Source organism: Struthio camelus, chromosome W (assembly GCF_040807025.1).
Source record: "Struthio camelus isolate bStrCam1 chromosome W, bStrCam1.hap1, whole genome shotgun sequence".
NCBI lineage: Eukaryota > Metazoa > Chordata > Aves > Struthioniformes > Struthionidae > Struthio > Struthio camelus.
The window spans coordinates 12,552,174-12,575,978 of NC_090981.1; the positions used below are offsets into that span (position 1 = coordinate 12,552,174).

The 23,805-nt window shown below is 47.6% G+C and overlaps 1 long non-coding RNA gene across 1 annotated transcript in view; it reads left to right on the forward strand.

Annotated features, from left to right (window-relative positions):
- The window catches only part of LOC138064141 (uncharacterized), a 29,502-nt gene extending 6,325 nt beyond the window's left edge, over window positions 1-23,177 (forward strand). The window contains exons 2-3 of the long non-coding RNA XR_011137417.1: window positions 16,467-16,573; window positions 23,003-23,177. This is a non-coding gene — a long non-coding RNA (uncharacterized lncRNA). The remainder of the gene's footprint in view (window positions 1-16,466; window positions 16,574-23,002) is intronic.
- Window positions 23,178-23,805: the final 628 nt, after the last annotated feature.

A 23,805-nucleotide genomic window follows, 5' to 3' on the forward strand; every position in this document is an offset into this window, starting at 1 on the left:
AGCAAAGGTGAAAAATGGCATCTTCTGCTTCTCACCAGCAGATATGCTGCTAAGAGGTCATAGACACAGCGCACCATTTCAGAACCTGACAGATTTTTATTGTTGTTGACTGGCCTCCCTATTCTCCACTTCTTTTGCTGCTGTTTCTCTTGACCAGTCGTATCAAACTTTTCTTGCAGGAGGCAAAGCAAAACAAAGGACAGGAAGGGAAGGTGAGCGTGATAGACTAATCTTCCACTGTCCTTTGAGTGAATGGGCTTATGAACTAGCCCGCTGCTTAGGCATGAACTGCAAGCACACAAACTTGGATATTTTCCTGTTTTTGTGATGCCCATAGAGGTCTATAGGGCTGTGCATGCTATTTGTAGGATCTTTTGGGGCTTGTGCCTCGCTCCAGGAGTTTTCAGAGAACAAGCCGTAGCTGAGTATGTTCTTCTGTGCTCTCTGTTATGCATAAGGCAAAGATTTTTGTTTCAGTGGTCACAAAGCTTGAGTGTGGCCTGACGGAAGCAGGCTTTTCCAGACCTCACCAGTAACTGAATGCAATCTGGAAGGTGGTTTGTTTTCTACAGAGTCCACATCCACCTTTAGCAATGGTTTACTCATTCCCTGCTATGTGAGACCAGAAAGCTTTTTCCTTGCAGCATTCAGAGGGTGCGTGCTAGCATCTCCCCACACCTGCCTGGTGCATGGCATAGAAAAGGGAATGTGTGCAGGACCAGTTTAATTCCCCTCCTTGAGTTGGAATGCTCTGCTGTTTGATATTTCTTCCTGTGTAGTTGCCTTTCCTGGCTTTTTGGATTTCTGTGCCTCCACTGAAAGCCTCCTTTTGTCCTTGTGCCACTTATGAAATCATCCCATGTGTTCTGACCTGCATTGCCTTTACCTATCCTAGATTCCATGGCTGGTTCAATTCCATTGAATCACTTGGTTCTGACCTTAGTACCTCTGAAGACCTTCATGTGAGTTTTCCCTAAGACAGAATAAGAGGTCCCTGGTTGAGGCATCTGCCGCCTTTGCTTTCTCCAAGCCAGTTGGCATGAGCCCTCCTGGGCCCACATGGTCTTGTCTACCAAGAATTTAAGGTGAATTGCCACAAGAACATGTCTTCTGCTGGCACTGGCTTGTCATATAGTGGTTTCAATCGCCAGGAAGCAAGGAGGTTTAGAGTGTGCCCTCTTTACTGCAAAGGGAAAAGCTAATTGATCTTCCATAGTAGAGCATGGTTACACTCCCAGTTACAACATATGTGTAGACTACATGTCTCACAGAATACCTGTCACTCATAAGTAACTTTTCTAGTCTTATACTCTTCCTTAGATATCTATATTGACTGCTATCAGAGACAGTTCACTGGGCTAGGTTGTTGCCGAGCTTTTGTAATTGGGTTTCTCTGTGATCTACATACCTATACATCGTACTCTCCATTCTATTCTTGGAGCCTTTGTACCTCAAATTTTGTGTGGCTCAGAGGAAAATAAATTTCTATAAATATATTTTGATCTTTATGCCCTAAGCACAATAATCCATAGAGGTCATTTCCATACTGCTGGCAAAACATCCCTGTGTTCAGAGGCGTGCACCTATAATGGGATGTGCATATGGATAACATCTCAAAATTCACCAATTATGGTGCTTGTGGGAATAAGATATTTAACTTTGAATCAGTAAATAATCCAGATTTCTTTATGATAGGTTTACAAAGATGAAAAGAGTGTAGTCATCAAGGATAAATATCCCAAAGCTCATTACCACTGGTTTGTCTTACCACAGAACTCAATTTCCAGCCTAAAATAAGTAACGACGGAGCATCATGAACTTCTGGAACACATGCAAGCAGTTGGGTAAAAACTGATCTAGCAGTGTCCTGCTAGACAGACCTTGGATTTCAGATTGGGTTACTATGCTATCCCCAGTAATGAGGTAAGACCTAGATGAGTCATCAGGTAGTATTCTTGCTATCCAGAATCCACTTTTCTGGATATATAGATTTGGGACCATTCTTAGGGTGATTTGATACTTGAAGCACAACTGCTCTTCTCAAAACCATCATCTAGCTTGGTGCCCAAGTCCTCTAGGCTCAGTGCTGCACACACAACTACCTACATGCTAATGGGCTAAATAGGCTTCTTAGATGGGTGGGAAATGCCTGTTGGGCTTCCCTAGCAGAGTTATGTAGGCGTGCTCAGAACATGCCTGTGATCCAGTACTGGTGAAACAGGTGGCTATACGCTGCTGATGGGCTGCACTAAGGACAACCAGATACTAGGACGTTCTTCTGCTCAGGGAACTGATCTGGGATGGGAGAATGATTCTGCCTGAAGTCCTGTTCTGCCCGATGCGGAGCAAGGATTTGAACACAGATCTCACATATTCAACAGGTCTAGATGTTATAATACACAAACATGCATGGAGAATCTGGGTGCTGGAGTCTGTGTTCCTAGGTTGTACTCCAATTCTTAGACTTGAGCTTTGAGTCAGTGGTTTTTAAATCCCATTCAATGTAATCCTTTGGCTTAATGACACCCCTTTTGACGGTGAAAAACAATCTAGATTGTGAATGCTGACAGGCGGCAGATAATTATGTGGGTGTGGGTGGATGAATGGCTGAAATTGAACTTTTGAACTATCAAGCACAAGCCTGATACTTGCTGGCTGAAACCAGTATGGCCTGGTTGCAAATTTTGATAACACCTGGACTAAACCTGCATGGATGAACAAGGAGCTCCTGGCAAAACTCCAACAGAAGAAGGAAGTGTACAGAAGGTGAAAGCAGGGGCAGGTCACTTGGGAGGAATATAGGCATGTTGTCGGAGCATGCAGGGATGGGTCTAGGAAGGCCAAGGCCCATTTGGAGTTTAATCTGGCAAGGGATGTCAAGGACAACAAGAGAGGCTTCTTTAAACACATTGGCAACAAGAGGAAGACTAGAGGAAATGTGGGCCCGCAGCTGAATGGGACAGGGGCCCTGGTGACAAAGGATACGGAAAAGGCAGTGATACTGAATGCCTTCTTTACCTCAGTCTTTACTGGTAAGGCCAGCCTTGAGGAATCCCAGACCCTGGAGACAAGAGAGAGAGTCTGGAGAAAGGAAGACTTTCCCCTGGGGAAGAGGATAAGGTTGGGATCACTTAAGCAAACTGGACATACGCAAGTCCATGGGCCCTGACGGGATGCACCCACGAGTGCTGAGGGAGCTGGCTGACGTCACTGCTAGGCCACTCTCAATCATCTTTGAAAGGTCATGGTGATTAGGAGAGGTGCCTGAGGACTGGAAGAAAGCCAATGTCACTCCAGCCTTCAAAAAGGGCAAGAAGGAGGACCTGGGGAACTACAGAACAGTCAGCCTCACCTCCATCCCTGGAAAGGTGATGGAGTAAATAATCTAGCATGCCATTTCCAGGCATATGAAGGACAAGAAGGTGATTGGGAGTACTCAGCATAGATTCACAAAGGGGAAATCATGCTTGACCAACCTGATAGCCTTCTATGATGGAATGACTGGCTGGGTAGAGGAGGGCAGAGCAGTGGATGTTGTCTCCCTGGACTTCAGCAAGGCTTTTGACACTGTCTCCCATCACATCCTCATAGGCAAGCTCAGGAAGTATGGGCTAGATGAGCAGACAGTGAGGTGGCTTGAGAACTGGCTGGATGGCTGAGCTCAGAGGGTTGTGGTGAATGGCGCAGAGTCAAGTTGGAGGCCTGTAGCTAGCGGTGTCCCCCAGGGGTCAGTCCTGGGTCCAGTCTTGTTCAATATATTCATTAGTGACCTGGATGAAGGGACAGAGTGCACTCTCAGCAAGTTTGCTGATGCTACATAAGTGGGAGGAGTGGCTGACACACCAGAGGGCTGTGCTGCCATTCAGAGGGACCTGGACAGGCTGGAGAGCTGGGCAGAGAGGAACCTCATGCAGTTCAACAAAGGCAAGCGCTGGGTCCGACACCTAGGGAGGAATAACCCCAGGCACCAGTACATGCTGGGGGTTGACCTGCTGGAAAGCAGCTCTGCAGAGAAGGACCTGGGAGTGCTGGTGGACAACAAGTTAAGCATGAGCCAGCAATGTGCCCTTGTGGCCAAGAAGGCCAATGGGATCCTGGGGCTGCATTAGGCAGAGTGTTGCCAGCAGGTGGAGGGAGGTGATCCTCCCCCTCTCCTCAGTCCTGGTGAGGCCTCACCTGGAGTCCTGTGTCCAGTTCTGGGCTCCCCAGTACAAGAGAGACATGGCACTACTGGAGAGAGTCCAGTGGAGGGCTACAAAGATGATGAGTGGACTGGAGCATCTCTCCTATGAAGAAAGGCTGAGAGAGCTGGGCCTGTTCAGCCTGGAGAAGAGAAGGCTGAGGGGCGATCTGATCAATGTGTACAAGTATCTGAAGGGAGGGTGTCAAGGGGATGGGGCCCGACTCTTCTCCGTGGTGCCCAGCGATAGGACGAGGGGCAACGGGCACAAACTGAAACACAGGCAGTCCCATCTGAACATGAGGAAAAACTTCTTTCCTGTGAGGGTGACAGAGCATTGGAACAGGTTGCCCAGAGAGGTGGTGGAGTCTCCTTCCCTGGAGATATTCAAAACCCGTCTGGATGTGATCCTGGGAAATATGCTCTAGAGGACCCTGCTTGAGCAGGGAGGTTGGACTAGATGATCTCCAGAGGTCCCTTCCAACCTCAACCATTCTGTGATTCTGTGAAACAAAAGTGACATGTCCAGAATCCTCCAATTAATAAAGAGACATGAGACAGAACCACCAATTACATGATCATGCATTGTGTTTCTGCATATAGACTATTTATATTTGGAAAACTGAGGGCTGGGGAAGTCTGTAAAGAAGAAGGTGAAGATCCTGGCTGGAGGAAAGATCCTGGAAGTGGAGGAAGATCCTAGAAATGGGAGAGATCCATAGAGACAAATGCCTGTGGACTCCTGAGACTGGTAACTGCAAGCAGCTGCACAGCACACAACTGAAATGACTTTCTGCCCCAACCTTCCTGGACCAGCAGCAGTCTCCCTGTTGGGAAGGGAAGTTGAGACCTAATGAATGTAATGGTGGGGCGGGGAACAAGTTGAGTGAGTGTGTGAAATAATCAAGTAGGGTAAAAGCTCTAATCTCATAGGTTTTTAAATAAACCCCAGTATCCAGATCCATTATGAGTTTTGTTTATTCTGTTTTGCCTGTGACACTGTAGCGACTGGCTTTATGCTGGCTCAGATGCTGGCACTCTGTTGCTCAAGCTTTGTCAAATTAGCTACTGTTTGCCCTCCTGTAGCTAGCATAATTGCTGTATCACATACATACACTAACTAACTACTTGGTAAGAAGCATGATCCAGATCCCAGTTATACTGCTGGGCAATCTAGCAGTACACAGAGCTAGCCTCCCACCTTATTACAAAATATTAATTTTAAAATTCTGCAGCCCTTGATAGCTGACATCATCTAAAAAAAGAAAATTCCAATAGTATTTCAGTCTGCTGCAGCAGCAGCTGAAAGGTGGTAGAAGTACATAGGGGTATTTTTAGCGAGCCTGCTGCATCCTATACAAACAATCAGCATTTTCCTTAAATAGCAAGAGCTCTGTGTGCTCTTTTGTTCAAACCCGTTCCACCAGGATAGCATCAGAGTTAAAAAGTCAAAGTCAGAGCTTGAAATGAAAAAAACCTTTGTAGCAAGGACAGGTCGTAGACTGATTCTGGACACAGAAAAAGATTTTTGTTAATAATGATCTGGTGCCTACCTGGAAAGTTCATATCTTGATAGTTTAATGCACTGGTGCTAGTGTTCGTTATGATCCCAGTAAGAAAGGCACTCAGACTCCATAAGGTAGTGATTAAAATACCATTTATTGGAGCTAACACTAGAAGGAAAAAGAGGATAGATAATCTTACGTCCCTTCAGATGCTGGGAACCCCAAGTTGTGCAGCATCAGATGGACCTCCAATCAGGCAGGGCACGGCACGCTGTGCAGATCCGTCTGTGAAGAGGTTTGCCGGCATTTTGGTCTTTAGAGCTCTTATAGGATTTTCTTAGAAGAAAACAATTCTATTCATCATTCCTACTGTCAAGCAAAAGGATGTTCACATGAAAGCATGCTGCTTCACTTTAAGATTAAAGACAAGGCCATGCAGGTGGCGTTATCCCTGGTGCCAAGTGGGAGCTGCCTACTAGCTAAGTTCATCCTGGGGCCAAGTGATATGTCCAGCACAGCACAGGCCTGAAGGCCAAGCTATATGTGCAGCATAGCACAGCACAGGCCTGTGTCTACTCAACTTAACTGTTATGTGGATCACTAACTCCTTGATGTACAATAGTCCTCCAGTTAGGATCACTACAGATAGTCAGATAAAGGATTTAAGCTCCAGATGTGGAGAAACACAGCAGCATTTATCCACACTACAAGTTCCATATCAAATGGGGCATCCTCAGCTGTGCAAGCTCAAACACTAATATTTTTCTGGAGGGCAGCAAAGCAGTTTCTTGGCTTCCAGGCCCCCATGCAGCAATGTGTTATTACACATTGCTTGACAGAGCATTCTCTTCCTCCTTTTGTTTGGGTTATGGGAAGCATCCCAAGAAGCCTGTTCTTTTTCTACAGCTACATCTTGGCCAGATGTGTCACACAGGGACTTCAGAAGTAGTTCCACATACCACACCAGCCTCTAACACACACACACACCCTCATGATGCAGTTGACGCTCCAGAATACTGCAAGAGCAACACAGAAGCCCACAGTGGGAAGGTGAGTGTAAGATTTAATGACAGCACGCACCTACAAAACACAAGAGCTAGGACAAAGCGCACAAGCCCTGTGCACAAGCTGTTAACACTCAAAAAACTGTCAACCATTCTGTGACAAGCTGCCTACACCCAGCTATTCTGACATGCCTGACACACACAGAGCCAACTCCTGAGAGCCTATGCATATAGTTCTTCAACTGGTTATTCATTTCTCTACTAGCCTCTGACATTTCCTGCTCTTTCCCTCCTAATAGAGGAATTACAAAAGCAAACAAATGTCTGTAATTAAATGTAGCTTCAAGACACTCATAGCTGCCAGCAGGAGCATGCCAAGCACAAGCAGGTTGTCCTCCCAAACAAGGGCTGATGCCAAGGCAGGTACCATCTAATTTGGAGGCAGATACCTAACCAAATATCCTTGAATTGCTGTGCAAGTATTTACTGCTCATGTCACTGTCACAACACTGCTGGTTTTGGAGAAGAGAATCATAGAATAATTTAGGTTGGAAGGGACCTTCAGAGGTCTCTAGTCCAACCACTGGCTCAAAGCAGGTCTAATTAGGTCAGGTTGCTCAGGACTGTGTCCAGTTGAGTTTAACACCTCCAAGGATGGAGATTTCACAATCTCTCTGGGCAATCTGCTCCAGCATTTGACCACCTTTGTGATAAAATTTTTTTCCTAATATCTAATCAGAATTTCTCATGTTCCAACTTGTGTCTATTGCCTCTTGTCCTATTGTTGTGCGCCTTCGAGAAGAATCTGGCTCAGTCTTCTCTACGCTCTCCCATTAGGTAGTTGAGGACAGCAATGAGATCTCCCCTCAGCCTTCTCTTCTTAAGGCCAAACAGACTCAGTTCTCAGCCTCTCCTCATACATCATGTGCTCCAGCCCCCTGACCATCTTGGTGGGCCTCTGCTGGACTTGCTCCAGTATGTCCATGTCTTCCTTGTACTGGGGAGCTCAAAACAGGACACAGCACTCCAGATGTGGTCTCACAAGTGCCAAATAGAGGGGAAGGATCAATTCCCTGGACCTTCTGACTATACTCTTGTTGATACAGTCCAGTATGTGATTGTCCTTCTTTGCTACAAGGGCACACTGCTGACTCATGGTCAACTTGTCCACCAGGACCCCCAGGTCCTTTTCTGCAAAGCTGCTTCCCAGACAGTCGTCCCCCAGCCTGTGCTGTTGCATAGGGTTATTCCATTCCAGAAGCAAGACCTTACATTTGTTTGTTGAACTTCATGAGGTTCCAGTCAGCCCATTTCTCCATGCTGTCCAGGTCCCTTTGAATAGCAGCCCTGCTCTCCAGCATATTGACTGCCCCCTCCCCTCCCCCCCGCCTCAATTTGGTGTCATCCACAAACTTCTTGAGAGTGCACTCTGTCTCATCATCCAGATCATTAATGAAGGCATTAAACAGTATTGGTCCCAGTACTGATCACTGAGGGCCACCACTAGTTACTGTCCACTAGCTAGATGTTGTACCACAGATCATAGCTCTTTAAGCCTGGCAGTCCAGCCAATTTTCCACCCACCTCACTGTCCACTTATCCAGCCCATATCACACCAATTTGATGATAAGGAGACTATGGGAGACAGTGTCAAAGGCCTTGCTAAAATCAAGGCATACAACATCCACTGCACTCATGTCCACAGCTCCAGTCACTTCATCATAGAATGCAATGAAGCTGGTCAGGCATGATTTGCCCTTGATAAATCCATGCTGACTGCTCCCAATCACCTCCTTGGCCATTTCTAACCACATGAAGGACTCCAGGAGGATTTGCTCCATAACCTTCCCAGGGACTGAAGTTAGGCTGACTAGCCTGTAGACCCCTGGATCCTCCTTCTTACCTTGCTTGAAGATAGGGGTGACTGGAGCACCTCTCCTATGAAGAAAGACTGCAAGAGCTGGGCCTGTTCAGCATGGAGAAGAGAAGATTGAGAGGGGATCTCATCAACGTGTACAAGTATCTGAAGGGGGAGTGTCAAGAGGATGAGGCCAGCCTCTTCTCCGTGGTGCCCAGCAACAGGACAAGAGGCAATGGGCAGAAACTGAACCACAGGAAGTTCCATCTGAACCTGAGAAAAAACTTCTTCACTGTGAGGGTGACAGAGCATTGGAACAGGTTGCCCAGAGAGGTAGTGGAGTCTCCTTCCCTGGAGATATTCAAAACCCGTCTGGATGTGATCCTGGGCAATATGCTCTAGGTGACCCTGCTTGAACAGGGAGGTTGGACTAGATGATCTCCAGAGGTCCCATCCAACCTAAACGATTCTGTGATTCTGTGATTCTGTGATTTGCCTTTCAAATATAATAGAGAGCAGCTTTGCAATGACATTGGCCAGCTCCTTCAGATGAATCCCATCTAGGCCCTTGGACTTGTATATGCCTAATTGGTTTAAATGAGCCCTAACTCTGTCTTCCTCTACTGAGTACTACTTCTCTCCCACAGACTCTGCTAGCAGGCTCAGGGACCTGGGAGGCCTGAGGGCAAACCTTACCAGGGAAAATTGAGGCAAAGAAAGCATTGAGTACTTCAGTCTTTTCCATGTCCCTTGTCACTAGGTCCCTTGCCCCATTGAGCAATGGGCCCACACTTGCCTTCTTAGCCTTATTTTTGCTGCCGACATACTTCTAGAAATCTTTCTTGTTGCCCTTCACCTCCCTTGCTAGTTTCAACTCCAGCTGAGCTTTGGCTTCCCTGACTCCTTTCCTACACAGGCAGGCACTGTCTTTGTATTCCTCCCTCCCAAGTAGCCTGTCTCTGCTTCTACCTTCTGTGTCCTTCCTTTTTTTATTTGAGCTCAGTCAGGAGCGCCATGTTCATCCATGCTGGCCTTCTGCCACTCTTATCTGACTTTGTGCACATCGGAATGAACCATTCTCGTACTCTGTTGTCCTTGAAGATCAATCAGCTCTCCTAGGCCCCCTTTGCCCTCCAGGTGCTGTTACAGGCAAGACAAAGTAAGAATAACCCACAGTGGATCTGGATACTGGGGTTTATTTAAGACCCAACAAGACTGGAGCTTTTATTCTACTTGATTTCACACACTCACCCCCTCCCCCCCCCACACACTACATTCCCTAGGTCTTGACTTCCCTCCCCATCAGAGATCACTGATGATCCAGAAAGGTCAGGCAGAAAGTCATGTCAGTTCTGTGCTGTGCAGCTGCTCAGTTATCAGTCTTGGGCATTACTGGCCAAGGTCCCTGGGCATCCCCCAGCATTTATCTCCATGCATCTCCCTGATCTGCAGAATCTTCCCCTACTTCCAGGCTCTTCCCTCCAGACAGGCTCTTCCCTCCAGACAGGCTCTTCACCCTCTTCTTTCCAGGCCCCCTTCTTCTTTCTAAGATGCCTTCTTTTCATCATCCCTTCTTTTTAAGCCACTAGCCCCCTGTTTTCCCAATCTAAATAGTCTAGGCGCAGGAGCACAATGCATTCCCCTGCCAGGGACTTCCAGCAATGGGTACCTAGCCTTACCAGGGTCACGGGGCCTCTCCAAGGGTGCCAGGCCTCCCCTTGCCTTCCCTCTCCAGGGGTGCCTGGACTTGCTAGGGGTGTCGGGCCTCCCCTCGCTGGGGTGCCAGGCCTCGCCAGGGTTGTGTGGCCAGGGGGAACTCCCTGCCAGGGATGCTTCACCTCACCTGGCCTCGCTGCCAGGGGCACCTGGCCAGGCATACCTGACCTTGCCTTGCCAGGGTTGCCTCACTGCTGGTGGGGGGCCTCACCTCACCTCACCAGGGGCACCTCACCAGGGGTACCTTGACTCGGCAGGGGTGCCTCACCTTGCCTCACTGCCAGGGGCACCTTGCTACAAGGGGTGCCTTGCTGCTAAGGGCACCTTACCTTTCCTTGCTGCCAGGGGTGTCTCCCCTCTCCTCACCTCACCACCCCCACCATGAGTGCCTTGCCTTGCTACCAGGGATGCCTCACCTCACCATGGGCATCTCACCAGGGATGCCTTGACTCACTTTGCTGCAAGGGGCACTTCATTGCAAGGGGTGCATCACCTTGCCTCGCCTCACCTTGCCTCGCCTCATCAGGGGTGCCTGGCTGAGGGGGCCTTGCCTGGCCAGGGGTGACTCACCTTGCCATGTCACACCAGAGATGTCTAACCTCACCAGGGACCCCTTGCCTCCCTGCACCAGGGGCACTGTGCCTGGCCTCACCACCAGGGGCACGTCCCGGCCAGGAGTGCCTCCTCTCACCTTGCCTGGGTGCCGGGGGGCCATGCTTCACCTCACCTCTTCTTGAGGAAGACTGGCACTTTCAACTTGAGGCCCTAGAGGGATACTGGAAGGGTGAGCATAACACCAGAGAAAAGGGGTATATACTAGGAAGGTTTTTTTTGTATAACTATTTTAACTGTATTATTGAGGGTTTCCTGTATTTATCTGGTCTATGAATGGTAGTATTATTGTAACTGGACTAACAATAACTCTTTTGTATTTTGATTAGACTGTTGAAGTAGAGTAACACAAAAATCCTGGCTTCATGTATATATGGTTTGTACTCTGTTGCCCATAATAAGATTTTTGAGTGTAACACACTGATTCTATTGTGAGCTCTTTGGAAACTGGCTATGTGCACAGGAGTCCAGTGAGATTTGCGCTCTCCCATCTCCTGCTGTGGCCCTGAAAGGGGCGGGGGAAGACTCACACAATCACAGTTGTACCAAGAGATCAGGTGCACAGCAGAAAGGCAAGGCAGGATCCTCTGACTACTGTGAAGACTGCATTGTGGTTGGGGGCTAGGTGAAGATTTTGGCTCAGAAGATAACTGTGATCAGTCTCTTGAGTAACCACCACAGGCAGATCGCTTGGTATGTAGAATGTCCCAGAAGCAGAAGCTCTTTCAGAAGCTTTAATCATTTTTTATGAGGGATCAGAAGCAATTTCCTGCAGGTTGGATGAGTGGTTACCTAGCAGGAATTGTGGATAGCCAAAGAGAACAGTTTGTGATTCGTTCATTGGCTAAGGGCTATCCTTCAACCTTAGAGCCAGGATAATACTGGGGGAGAATATCCTAAAAAGGCTCAGCTTTTAAAGTCATTTAAGTGTATTTAAATTTCTGTCTAGGTACCTGTTGTGGAGTTCAAAGGTATCTAAGGCCTCCAGTGAAACTCACAAATGCAGGGCTTGGTTCCTAAATCAGAAGCACAACTGAAAATTTTACTCTTCATTTTCTCCATCACTGGGCTTTAAAACAAATCCTTGTTCTAAATTTGTCCTCCAAAAAAGGGAAAATAAAGGAAGTTGTATATTCTAAGGATGTTCCTTAAAGATGCATTAATTCTAAATATTATGTGATGATATAAGGAATAGTCTGCAGCCCAGTAAATATGATTTTTTTGCCATTACTAGTTAAAGGTCACAGGTTTTGTATTGACCTAACAGTGCAGGGTCTCAGGATTTGTCTGAGCCTGAGCTGTTTTTAGCTTGTTTTAGCTGTGATAGCAATTGTCTAGAAGTCAGGTGACTATTGCCTAAATTTGTTTTGGTTTAGCTTTAGTTTATAGTAATAACAAGTAGTTATTCAGTGTGGACTGAACTATCTATGACTAGAATAAAATGTGGCGTGGAAGATCATAGACATAGGATGATACCAGAGGCCTGAGACTAAATAACAGGGAGCAGCAAGAGTGGGGCTGCCCCATGAGGAAAGGGGAGCCAGGAGCCAAGGGTGGCCTCACTGACAGGGCGCAGCCCCACAGCACTAGTGCAGGGCAGTGGTGGTGACAGTAACAGGTTCCAGCAGCAGCCTAGTGATCACCAGGCAAACACAAGGTAACAAGTCACGTCCAAGGTTGATCCAGGAAGACCAGTGACCAAGTCAGGACAGCAGAGCACAGACCAGGTGATAGGGCTGGGCACAGGCCTACCTACAGCATAGCACAGACAAGGAATGGGGACCCAGGCCTGAGCTGAAATGGAGCTCCTGGGCCATGGGCAGAGGGTCACAGGCCTGTGCATTAGCATGGGCTGACACATAGACTTCCTCATCACTTTGCCATGTGCAGTATAAACTTTTATTTTGCTGATAGTTGCAGCTGTAGAGAATCTTTGGCTGATATGTAAGATTTTTAGGAATATAATTAACTTGTTGAAACAAAACTGCTGGTGATATGAAAAATCTTTGATATAAAACTAGGACAAGGTGACCTGACACTAGGATGACTTAATTGTCTTGTCAAACATACATATCCTGATAAGGCCTATCATGTGTTTTCTATGTGCATGTTAACGCGAATGAGAGTTAATGTGTCCATACTGAGGTCACTTCCATCTTCCTCCAAACAATGCAGCATGTTGTGTGGTTTCCCAGCTTTGGGACCTTTTGAGACAGCCTGGCAATGTAGCTGTAGCGCCAGCTGCTAATTTTACTGTTGATGAGATCTTTCTTTGCTTTCTTGGCTGGTAAGTACTACCTAGACTTGGATCCAGTTCTGGAGTCTTAAGTGACTTGTTACAGTTTTCACACAAGAGGAAAAGAATTTCTCTTAAAATCCAAAGCTCTCCATCGCCAAACCTCATGGTAGCTCAATACTGTTTACTTGAGGATTTCTTGCACTCTTAAGACTAAGGTCTTGGTTGGGGAGGAATCAGACTATGGGTGATTCAGTTACTAGTTTAGCAATAATTTCACTACATAGCCTTTAAATGCAACTGAACCAGCTGAGCTTGGTAAAGGGATCTCTGGCCAATCCTGTCTAGGAGTTCAAAAAACATTCCTATAGTTTCACTCATAGTAATAGTCTTATAGCAATATTTTGCCACATACAGGAATACTATAAGAAGAAAGAAGAGGAAAAATTTTAGAAAGTGGAAACAATACATTTTGAAATTTTCCAAATTAACTGTTTTGGCTACTTGTTTCATGGGGAGCTTTCACTTTGAAGCATATCTTGAACTGTATAGGCTATACAGTGAGCCTATAGCTCACATGATTGGAATGCTGTCATGAATGGCCACTCCCATTCTCATTCAGCTTTTCTTTCCACCCCCTTCTTCATCCCACAGTGCTTCTGGTGCTAATTTCAGGGCAAGTATTTAATTAAGGATATGTGTCCCAGTTTCCTGCATATGTTCCATATACATATATATATATATATATATATATATATATATATATATATATATAAGCTCTTTCCTGCTTCAGGGGTTTTGACTACAGGCATGAAACACTGGTGCTGGTTTACATTCAAGATGTGTGTGACAAACTGTATTTCCAGTCTTCACATTTGTGAACCTTTTTAATGTAGGATTTATACCTCTCACACTCTCAAAATCATCAACAGGCAATCAATTTGTTTTCCCACTGCCACACAAGTTCCATGGAAGTCACAGGCTGCACTACCTCCCCTGCATCACTTGGGGATGGGGGTAAAGCTGGACTTTCAAATGACCCCTTGGGGCTATGGAGCGCATCCAGTGGCTCTTCTTGGGGGGCATCCCCATTCTGAGCCAGTGGGGGCACAGTCTCTTGCTCTGCAGGGGGATGAAATGCCCCATAAGTCCCCTACATGGGCTTATCTTCTACCCTACCAGGAGATGCAGGCACTAACCCATCAGGTTCAGAAAAGCAGTCTGCACTTGAGGGGCCTTGTTGTAAGCTTAACCCTTTGCCAACAAGACACCTGTAATGCTGCAAAATTCACTTAGCTTTACTAATGAGCAACCTTCGTCATAGCTTGGATTTGTGCTTCACTAACTTGTGAAATGTGGCACCAGACTTATTGATACAACTAGCATTTTTTATGAACTCCATTCCATCTGCTGCTCTTCTGTATCCTATAATAATCATGGTCTTTGAGCACTCAAAAACCATCCTCACTGTTTCTGTTATAGACAAGGTCTCTGAAAGCATATGTGAGTAGGCAGCATCCAAAAGATCATGTCCTGTTGCTTCTACTATAATCATGGTCTAACAAAACAGCATTGTTCAGCTACTCATCCTTATTTGCATTATTGATGTAAGGATAAGGAAACAGATATAGAGCAAGCACGTAGCGCATAATGGTATTGTGAGTAACTGTAAGCTCCATCCCGATAACTGTAAGCCCACTCCTGGGCATGGAAAAACAGGACACATCAATCAATCTGGACAAAGGGGGGGAGGGGTTGACTCTCACCAACTCACTCCAATCCTAGGCATATCCAAAAGATTTTGGGAAAAAGGAGTCTCCAACCTCCCAAATTTGGATAATACGTCTATCACCATTAAGATGTACTTAACACCACTGTTATGTTGGGAAAATTGTTGCATATCTACCAGATCCACCTGGTATCCTCAGGCACCATCACCTCGTTCCCTTTAAAAGGTTTTCTCACCAATTTGTGTAAGGTATACATGTCCTGGTTTGCAAACCATTACCACCTGGTTTCTGTTCAGATCATTTGTTCTTTTAGCTGTTTCAGAAGGTGAATTTATGCCACCAAAGCTTCCCACCTCCCCAGAAACATAGTAAATGTCTTTTAACAGATATTGCAGCGTAGATGTGTCTAGTAATGCACTACTAATAAACACAGGTAAGGAGGCATCTTGATTAGACAGATAGGATTGGCCTTTTTGTTTGGGGGTGGGGGTGTTCTTGATGAGACACTTAGATTTGTCCTCCTGCCCTTCACTCTCTCCATCTTACTCCCACCCCTTACTCCCAACTTGTTCGGGCAAAGGGAGCCCCCAACCTCCCACCTACCTCAGCCATGTTAGACAGTGTTCAGCAAAACTCACAGCAGGGGTATGTCAAAAGGGCCGGCCAGCCACAGAAAATTCTGAGATCATGGCTAGAACATGTTCAGCAGAACATTGAGGTCACAGGAGTGTTGTTGTGTCAAAATTCACAGGTCACATGGGGGTATGTCAAAAGGGCTGACCAATTGTAGGGGTCTTCCTGGTGATATGGGCACTTGCCTAACATCGGGGATAAACAAGAAAGTGAGTATGGACTTCTGGGACAGCTCACATGGGGCATGGCTGCATCAATTAACCAATCGTGGAGACTTTTGAGATCATATGCATTAACCAACCAATCACAGGAGGACTTCCTGGTGATATGGGCACTTGACCAACCACAGAGGCTTTTGAGATTGCATGTGTTAACCAACCAATTGCAGAAGGGACTTCCCAATGCTGTAGATACTTCCCTAACATCTGGGGTAAACAAGAAGGTGAGGTTTAACTGGAAGAGTAAGAGGTGGCTTCCGGGATATAAGGATGTTTACAGTGGAAGTGTAGGGGTGACTGCTGGGGTACACAGTCATGTGGCCTACTTCTGGGGGAAAGCCTATGTTGGGACTTCTGCTGGAAGTAGGGGGCGAGGCAACTGTCAGTTTTATCTTGAAGAAAAGCAGCCCCTTAACTACTGATCCTATCTTATTACAGTTGTACAGACTGTATTGTACCTGTTCCATTCTGCTACCTGATTCCCAGTAACTCTCTTAGCTATTGTTCCCCCGTGGGTTGCTCAGATGTTTCCTATCACCATTCCCAAGCTCTTTTCAGAGGCATGTGTTCCAATCAATCCATATTCTCTGAATACAGTTGACGGTCTTGCTTCCTAGATGTGTAGTTGATTTATTGTAACATGCTTTGTTCAAGTGATTCCAGGTGGCTCTGTAGAGCTGGCTTTTTTATTATTTATTTATTTGTATGGTTTTTACTGTGCTACCTATGTCTGGATCATCTGTAAACTTCATCAGTGATGATATTTTCTTCTAGATCTTTGAGAAATTTACTTCAGAGTATTTGGCCAAGAAAAAATTCCCTGGCAGACGCATTTCAGAAATCATCCCAAAGACTTTCCATTGCTTGCTACTTTTTATCAGGTATTTGTTTTTTAATCCACTTGACAAGTATGACACAGATCTTTGCAGGATACTAATTAGCCACCTAAAATGAGATTAACTGAAAGATGCTGGTAATGCCATTCGATTGCTGTAATTTCCTTCTTGAATGTTTACTCTGTACCTTTAGCAGAAGTCTGGGCTGGACTGGTGAGAATCCCAGCTTCTAGGACCATACATGGGTATAAATTAGAGTGAGTCAGATTTCCCTAGGTTCCTGCATGGCCTCCTTAGATTTCAGGTGTAAACAGAAGGCAATGGAAGGGGAGAAAGGTGAGGAAGCTTAAAAATGCTTCCTCCAAACCAAAATCTTTTTCATGTCTGAGATCTTTCAGTATCACTGGTCTGGTTCATACTTTATCAGGTTTTCAATTTTACCTCTTTGCACACAATTCTCAGTCTGCCTTCTTTGCTGCAGTATGAATAGCCCACTTTGGTTACATTCTGCAATTTCTCTTCAAGAGATGAAAAAGTAAAAATAAGTAACACCAGGCACCACAAAATGCAGAGCACAAACCACAGAGAACCCATATTCCTTTGAGCAATGTGGCCCTTCTCCAACCAAGGACAGAAGAATTTCTCTTTCCATTTTTCCTGTTTGCTGGCTCCTCATTTCTTGTGTTTGGGCACTGAGACGATGGCAATGCAGGAGATATTCCTCCACACCTCTCCTTTGAGATCTGCCAAATAAAATTTCTATTGGGTACCTCAGTCAGCACTTGCCTGGCTGCAGTCTTTATATGGGTAAAATTTCATGCATCATAACATGAAAAATATTAAATGCAGAGTTTTCTTAACAGAATTATAACCAACTCTGACAGAGATCTACGCTGATATGAGAGGTGATGAAATGGAGAATGGGATACTGAGACTGAATTATAACCTTCATTTTCTTACACCTTAAAACATAGTTCAATGCAGAAGAAGATCAAGTCATAGTGCATGGATAGAGCCCCAGTGTTATCATTTTAAGGGCGTCAGACCTATTGTGCAGGTTCAAAGAAATGGCATGAAGTTAGTGGGCAGTTCCTAAAATCAATGGACTTAGTGCACTTTTAGGGACAGGACAAAGCTGGTGCTGAACTGCAGCTGAGCTGTTAGGCCTGGAAATTCCAAATATAGGAAGTCCTCAAAATTTGCCCAGATATGCTTGTGAGTAGAAAAAGAGGCCTTGATTGGGAAAACTGAGGCATATGGTAACAGAATCACAGAATCATTTAGGTTGGAAGGGACCTCTGGAGATCATCTAGTCCAACCTCCCTGCTCAAGCAGGGTCACCTAGAGCATATTTCCCAGGATCACATCCAGACGGGTTTTGAATATCTCCAGGGAAGGAGACTCCACCACCTCTCTGGGCAACCTGTTCCAATGCTCTGTCACCCTCACAGTGAAGAAGTTTTTTCTCAGGTTCAGATGGAACTTCCTGTGGTTCAGTTTCTGCCCATTGCCTCTTGTCCTGTTGCTGGGCACCACGGAGAAGAGGCTGGCCTCATCCTCTTGACAATCCCCCTTCAGATACTTGTACACGTTGATGAGATCCCCTCTCAATCTTCTCTTCTCCAGGCTGAACAGGCCCAGCTCTTGCAGTCTTTCTTCATAGGAGAGGTGCTCCAGCCCTCTAATCATCTTGGTAGCCCTCCGCTGGACTCTCTCCAGGAGTGCCATGTCTCTCTTGTACTGGGGAGCCCAGAACTGGGCACAGGACTCCAGGTGAGGCCTCACCAGGGCTGAGTAGAGGGGCAGGATCACCTCCCTCGACCTGCTGGCAACACTCTGCCTCATGCACCCCAGGAGACCATTGGCCTTCTTGGCCACAAGGGCACACTGCTGGCTCATGTTTAACTTGTTATCCACCAGCACTCCCAGGTCCTTCTCTGCAGAGCTGCTTTCCAGCAGGTCATCCCCCAGCCTGTACTGGTGCAGGGGATTATTCCTGCCTAGGTGCAGGACCTTGCACTTGCCTTTGTTGAACTTCATGAGGTTCCTCTTCGCCCAGCTCTCCAGCCTGTCCAGGTCCCTCTGAATGGCAGCACAGTCTTCTGGTGTGTTAGCCTCTCCTCCCAGTTTAGTATCATCAGCAGACTTGCTGAGGGTGCACTCTGTCCCTTCCTCCAGGTCATTGATGAATACATTGAACAAGACCGGACCCAGGACTGACCCCTGGGGGACACCACTAGCCACAGGCCTCCAACTTGACTCTGCGCCATTCACCACAACCCTCTGAGCTCGGCCATCCAGCCAGTTCTCAAGCCACCTCACTGTCCACTCGTCTAGCCCACACTTCCTGAGCTTACCTAGGAGGATGTGATGGGAGACAGTGTCAAAAGCCTTGCTGAAGTCCAGGGAGACAACATCCACTGCTCTGCCCTCCTCTACCCAGCCAGTCATCCCATCATAGAAGGCTATCAGGTTGGTCAAGCATGATTTCCCTTTGGTGAATCCAGGCTGACTACTCCTGATCACCTTCTTGTCCTCCACATGCTTAGTGAGGACCTCCAGGAGGAGCTGTTCCATCACCTTTCAAGGGATGGAGGTGAGGCTGACAGGCCTGTAGTTCCCTGGGTCCTCCTTCTTGCCCTTTTTGAAGACTGGCGTGACATTGGCTTTCTTCCAGTCCTCAGGCACCTCTCCTGATCTCCAGGACCTTTCAAAGATGATGGATAGTGGCCTAGCGATAACATCCGCCAGCTCCCTCAGCACTCGTGGATGCATCCCATCGGGGCCCATGGACTTATGGATGTCAAGTTTGGACAAAAGATCTCTAACCTGATCCTCCTCCACCAAGGGAGAGTCTTCCTTTCTCCAGACTTCCTCTCTTGTCTCCAAGGTCTGGAATTCCTGAGGACTGGCCTTAGCAGTGAAGACTGAAGCAAAGAAGGCATTCAATAACTCTGCCTTCTCTGTATCCTTTGTTACCAGGGCACCCGCCCCATTCAGCAGCAGGCCCACATTTTCCCTAGTCTTCCTTTTGCTATTGATGTATTTGAAGAAGCCCTTCTTGTTGTCCTTGACATCCCTTGCCAGATTTAATTCCAGATGGGCCTTAGCCTTCCTTGTCGCATCCCTGCACACTCTGACAACGTCCCTATATTCCTCCCAAGTGGCCTGTCCCCTTTTCCACATTCTGTGTACTTCCTTCTTCTGCTGGAGTTTGGCCAGGAGTTCCTTGCTCATCCATGCAGGTCTCCTGCCCGCTTTGCTGGACTTCTTACTCAGAGGGATGCACTGCTCTTGAGCCTGGAGGAAGTGATGCTTGAATATTAACCAGCTCTCTTGGACCCCTCTTCCTTCTAGGGCCCTACCCCATGAGATTCCTCCAAGCAGGTCCCTGAAGAGGCCAAAGTTAGCTCTCCTGAAGTCCAGCGTTGCAATCCTACTCATTGCCCTGCTCCCTCCTCACAGGATCCTCAACTCCACCACCTCATGGTCACTGCAGCCAAGGCTGCCCCCAACCTGCACATCTCCAACTAGACCTTCCTTGTTTGTTAGTACAAGGTCCAGCAGCACACCTCTCCTTGTTGGCGTCTCCACCACCTGTGTCAAGAAATTATCCTCAATGCTTTGCAGGAACCTCTTTGACTGTTTGTGCCTAGCTGTGCTGTCTTCCCAACAGATGTCAGGGTGGTTGAAGTCCCCCCTGAGAACCAGGGCCTGTGATCATGAGGCTACTTCCAGCTGTCTGTAGAAGGCCTCATTGACGACTTCCTCCTGGTCAGGTGGCCTGTAGTAAACCCCCACAACAGTGTCACCCATGTTAGCCTGCCCTTTAATCCTTACCCATAGGCTCTCAACTTGCTCTTCATCCACCCCGAGGCAGAGCTCCACACATTCTAGTTGCTCCCTCACATAAAGAGCAACTCCACCACCTCGCCTTCCTGGCCTGTCTTTCCTAAAAAGCACGTAGCCATCCATGACAGCATTCCAGTCATGTGAACTATCCCACCATGTCTCTGTAACTGCAATGAGATCATGGCCCTGCGACCACACACAGATCTCTAACTCTTCCTGTTTATTCCCCATGCTGCGTGCATTGGTATACAGGCATTTCAGAGAGCCAGTCAAGCATGCAAGCTTCCCAGGAGAGGTGCAAGAGAAGCCTCCATAGCCATGTCCCATGCTGTCTCCCCTGGCTGTATGTACCCGCTGGAGGCATCCTGACTTGAGCGGTGTTTTACTGACTCCCCTGCCACTATACCACTCCCCTTCCCCCATCTTGCCTAGTTTAAAGCCCTCCTTACCAGGCTGGCCAATCTGTTGGCAAAGACACGCGTGCCCCGCTTGGTAAGGTGGATCCCATCGCTCCCCATCAGCTGTCGATCTTCAAACAGGGTCCCATGGTCATAGAAACCAAAGCCCTGTTGCCAACACCAGTGGCGCAGCCAGCTGTTAACTTGGAAAACTCATCTACTCCTCCTCCCGTCCTTTCCCCTCACAGGCAAGATTGAGGAGAAAACGACCTGGGCTCCCAGACCCTTGACCACCATTCCCAGAGCTCTGAAGTCCTGTTTGATGGCTTCCAATTTGCCTTTCGTGTCATTAGTGCCCACATGGAAGATCAGCAGAGGGTGGTAGTCCGATGCATGGACAAGCCTTGGCAGTCTTTCCATGACATCTCTTATTCGAGCCCCTGGCAGGCAGCAAACCTCTCTGGACAAGAGGTCAGGTCGGCAGATAGGTGCCTCTGTCCCCTGCAGCAGGGACTCACCCACAACAATCCCTCGCCGCTTCTTCCGGGGGTTCCTGCACGGCACAGGGTCTGCCAGGCCAGTTGCCTCCCTTGGAGCCATGCCCAGCTCCTCCTCAGCTTGGAGGGCGCTAAACTTGTTCTTTGAGGGTAACTCTTGAGGAGGAGCAAGAGCCTTTCTCCTTCTACGAGAGGTCACCAGCTCCCAGCCCTCTTCAACAGCGTTATGATGCACCTTTACACTCGGTGCTGAGCCCTCTGACAACTCCGCTGCAGTGGGGGCAGGGGACTCCTGGAGCTGCACAGTCTCCGAGAATACCCTGTCAATCTCCTGCTCATCCTCTCAGATGCTACGCAGCCTACTAACCTCCTCCCGTAACTCCTTTATCTGGTGACGCAACTGGTCAACCACAGCACACCTCACGCATGAGAGCTGACTGTCAGCCCAGGCCTCATGGAGAGGCCCCAGGCACTCCCTGCAGCCTGACACCTGTAGAGCTGCATCTGCTGTCTGAGGGTCTGTCTGGGTTGAAGCCTCAGACACAGCTGATGCAGCACCTCCAACAGCCACTGGGGAACATGCTCTGCAGTATGTCATGACCATGCCCCGGGGAAGGACACACCACTGTGCAAGATGGAGAGGTGCCTTCTTTGCCTGCTGCACAAACTGCTGCACAAACTGCTGCATATGTTGGCTGCACTCTGGGAGCTGCACTCTAGGCCTGGCTCTTACATAGGCCTCTGCCTAGCAGTGACTCACAAGGGTGTTTGACCCACCCAATCAGGAGCCACCTGAAACAAAAGCCCCAACTCCCTCTGACCAGGGCAGCCCAGAGAGCTCGTTAGCAGCAGCCCCACCTAGCTAGAACTTCCCAGGAGAAGTTAAGTCAAGGCCCCCTGCAGGAGTCCTTGCCCAGCTCTCCCTTCCTGCTAGCAGCAAGCACCGTCTAGTTCCTCGGGGGTCCCCAGAAAGTCCACAACTTCCAACAAGGCCCACAAAAGGCCCAGGCAGAGCCCAGACACTGCTGCACAAACTGCTGCGTCTGTTCGCTGCCTCTGTTGGCTGCGCTCTGGGAGTTGCGCTCTAGGCCTGGCTCTTACATAGGCCTCTGCCTAGCAGTGACTCACAAGGGTGCTTGACCCACCCAATCAGGAGCCACCTGAAACAAAAGCCCCAACTCCCTCTGACCAGGGCAACCCAGAGAGCTCGTTAGCAGCAGCCCCACCTAGCTAGAACTTCCCAGGAGAAGTTAACCTTGGCAAGATCGTTCACTGTGTGCAGAAACAGGAGGGATTTTTGCAATTGAGTGGGTGTGTGTGCTTAAATTTGTCTTTCATGTAAGTGTAGAGCTGGTGGCTGAGCACCGCCCCCCCCCCCCCCAGGCTCTAAACAGAGGAAAGCCCAAAGGCTCAGATGTGATGCACTGGAGAGAAGGGAAGAAGTATAAAAGGAGCTGGTGGGCAGACCTCAAAGACATGCAATTTACAGTTTGTTTTCACACTGGGAGCATTTCTGTTATGAGAGGAGAAAAATTGTAAAGTAGAGGGAAATTTATGCTTGCAATACTGTGTCAAAGTGTGGGCCAACTTGATATACCTAGGTGCACTGTTACCCAAACTTTTGCCTCAGATGCAAAAATCCCAAACTTCAAAACAAAAAGAAGCTATGAAAAACCATTTAATAATCTTTGCAAATAGTAGGGTTTACTGTGTACATCTTCTTGCAGAAGCACAGAGAGGGCTGAAGAACAGAAACCAGAAGCAAATCTGCAATGATCCGCTGGAGAGGTGACCTGAGATTTGACAACACCTGACTGTGAATGATCTAGGACATCTGGAAGCAGGCAAGGAGAACTCAAAATTGTTACACTTCAGGAAATCAGTTGCTAGTTATTGCATATTATCTCCCTGTTGTCTGTGTCTTTTCTCCCTTCTAAGAAGTGGTGTCATAAATCACAGAATCACAGAATGGTTGAGGTTGGAAGGGACCTCTGGAGATCATCTAGTCCAACCTCCCTGCTCAAGCAGGGTCCTCTAGAGCACGTTGCACAGGATCACATCCAAGTAGGTTCTGAATATCTCCAGGGAAGGAGACTCCACAACCTCTCTGGGCAACCTGTTCCAGGGCTCTGTCACCCTCACAGGAAAGAAGTTTTTCCTCATGTTCAGATGGGACTGCCTGTGGTTCAGTTTCTGCCCATTGCCTCTTGTCCTGTCGTTGGGCACCACAGAGGAGAGATTGGCCTCATCCTCTTGACACCCTCCCTTCAGATATTTGTATATATTAATGAGATCCCCCCTTAGCCTTCTCTTCTCCAGGCTGAACAGTCCCAGCTCTCAGCCTTTCTTCATAGGAGATATGCTCCAGTCCCTTAATCATCTTAGTAGCCCTTTGCTGGCCTGGACGTGGTCAACCACATCTGCCTGTACTGTAGGCCACCAGAAGGTCTGGGTAATCAGGTACTGCATCTTCCAACAGCCCCTGTATCCGGCTACAGGTGCATCATGGCATTGGTACAGGACCTGTGCT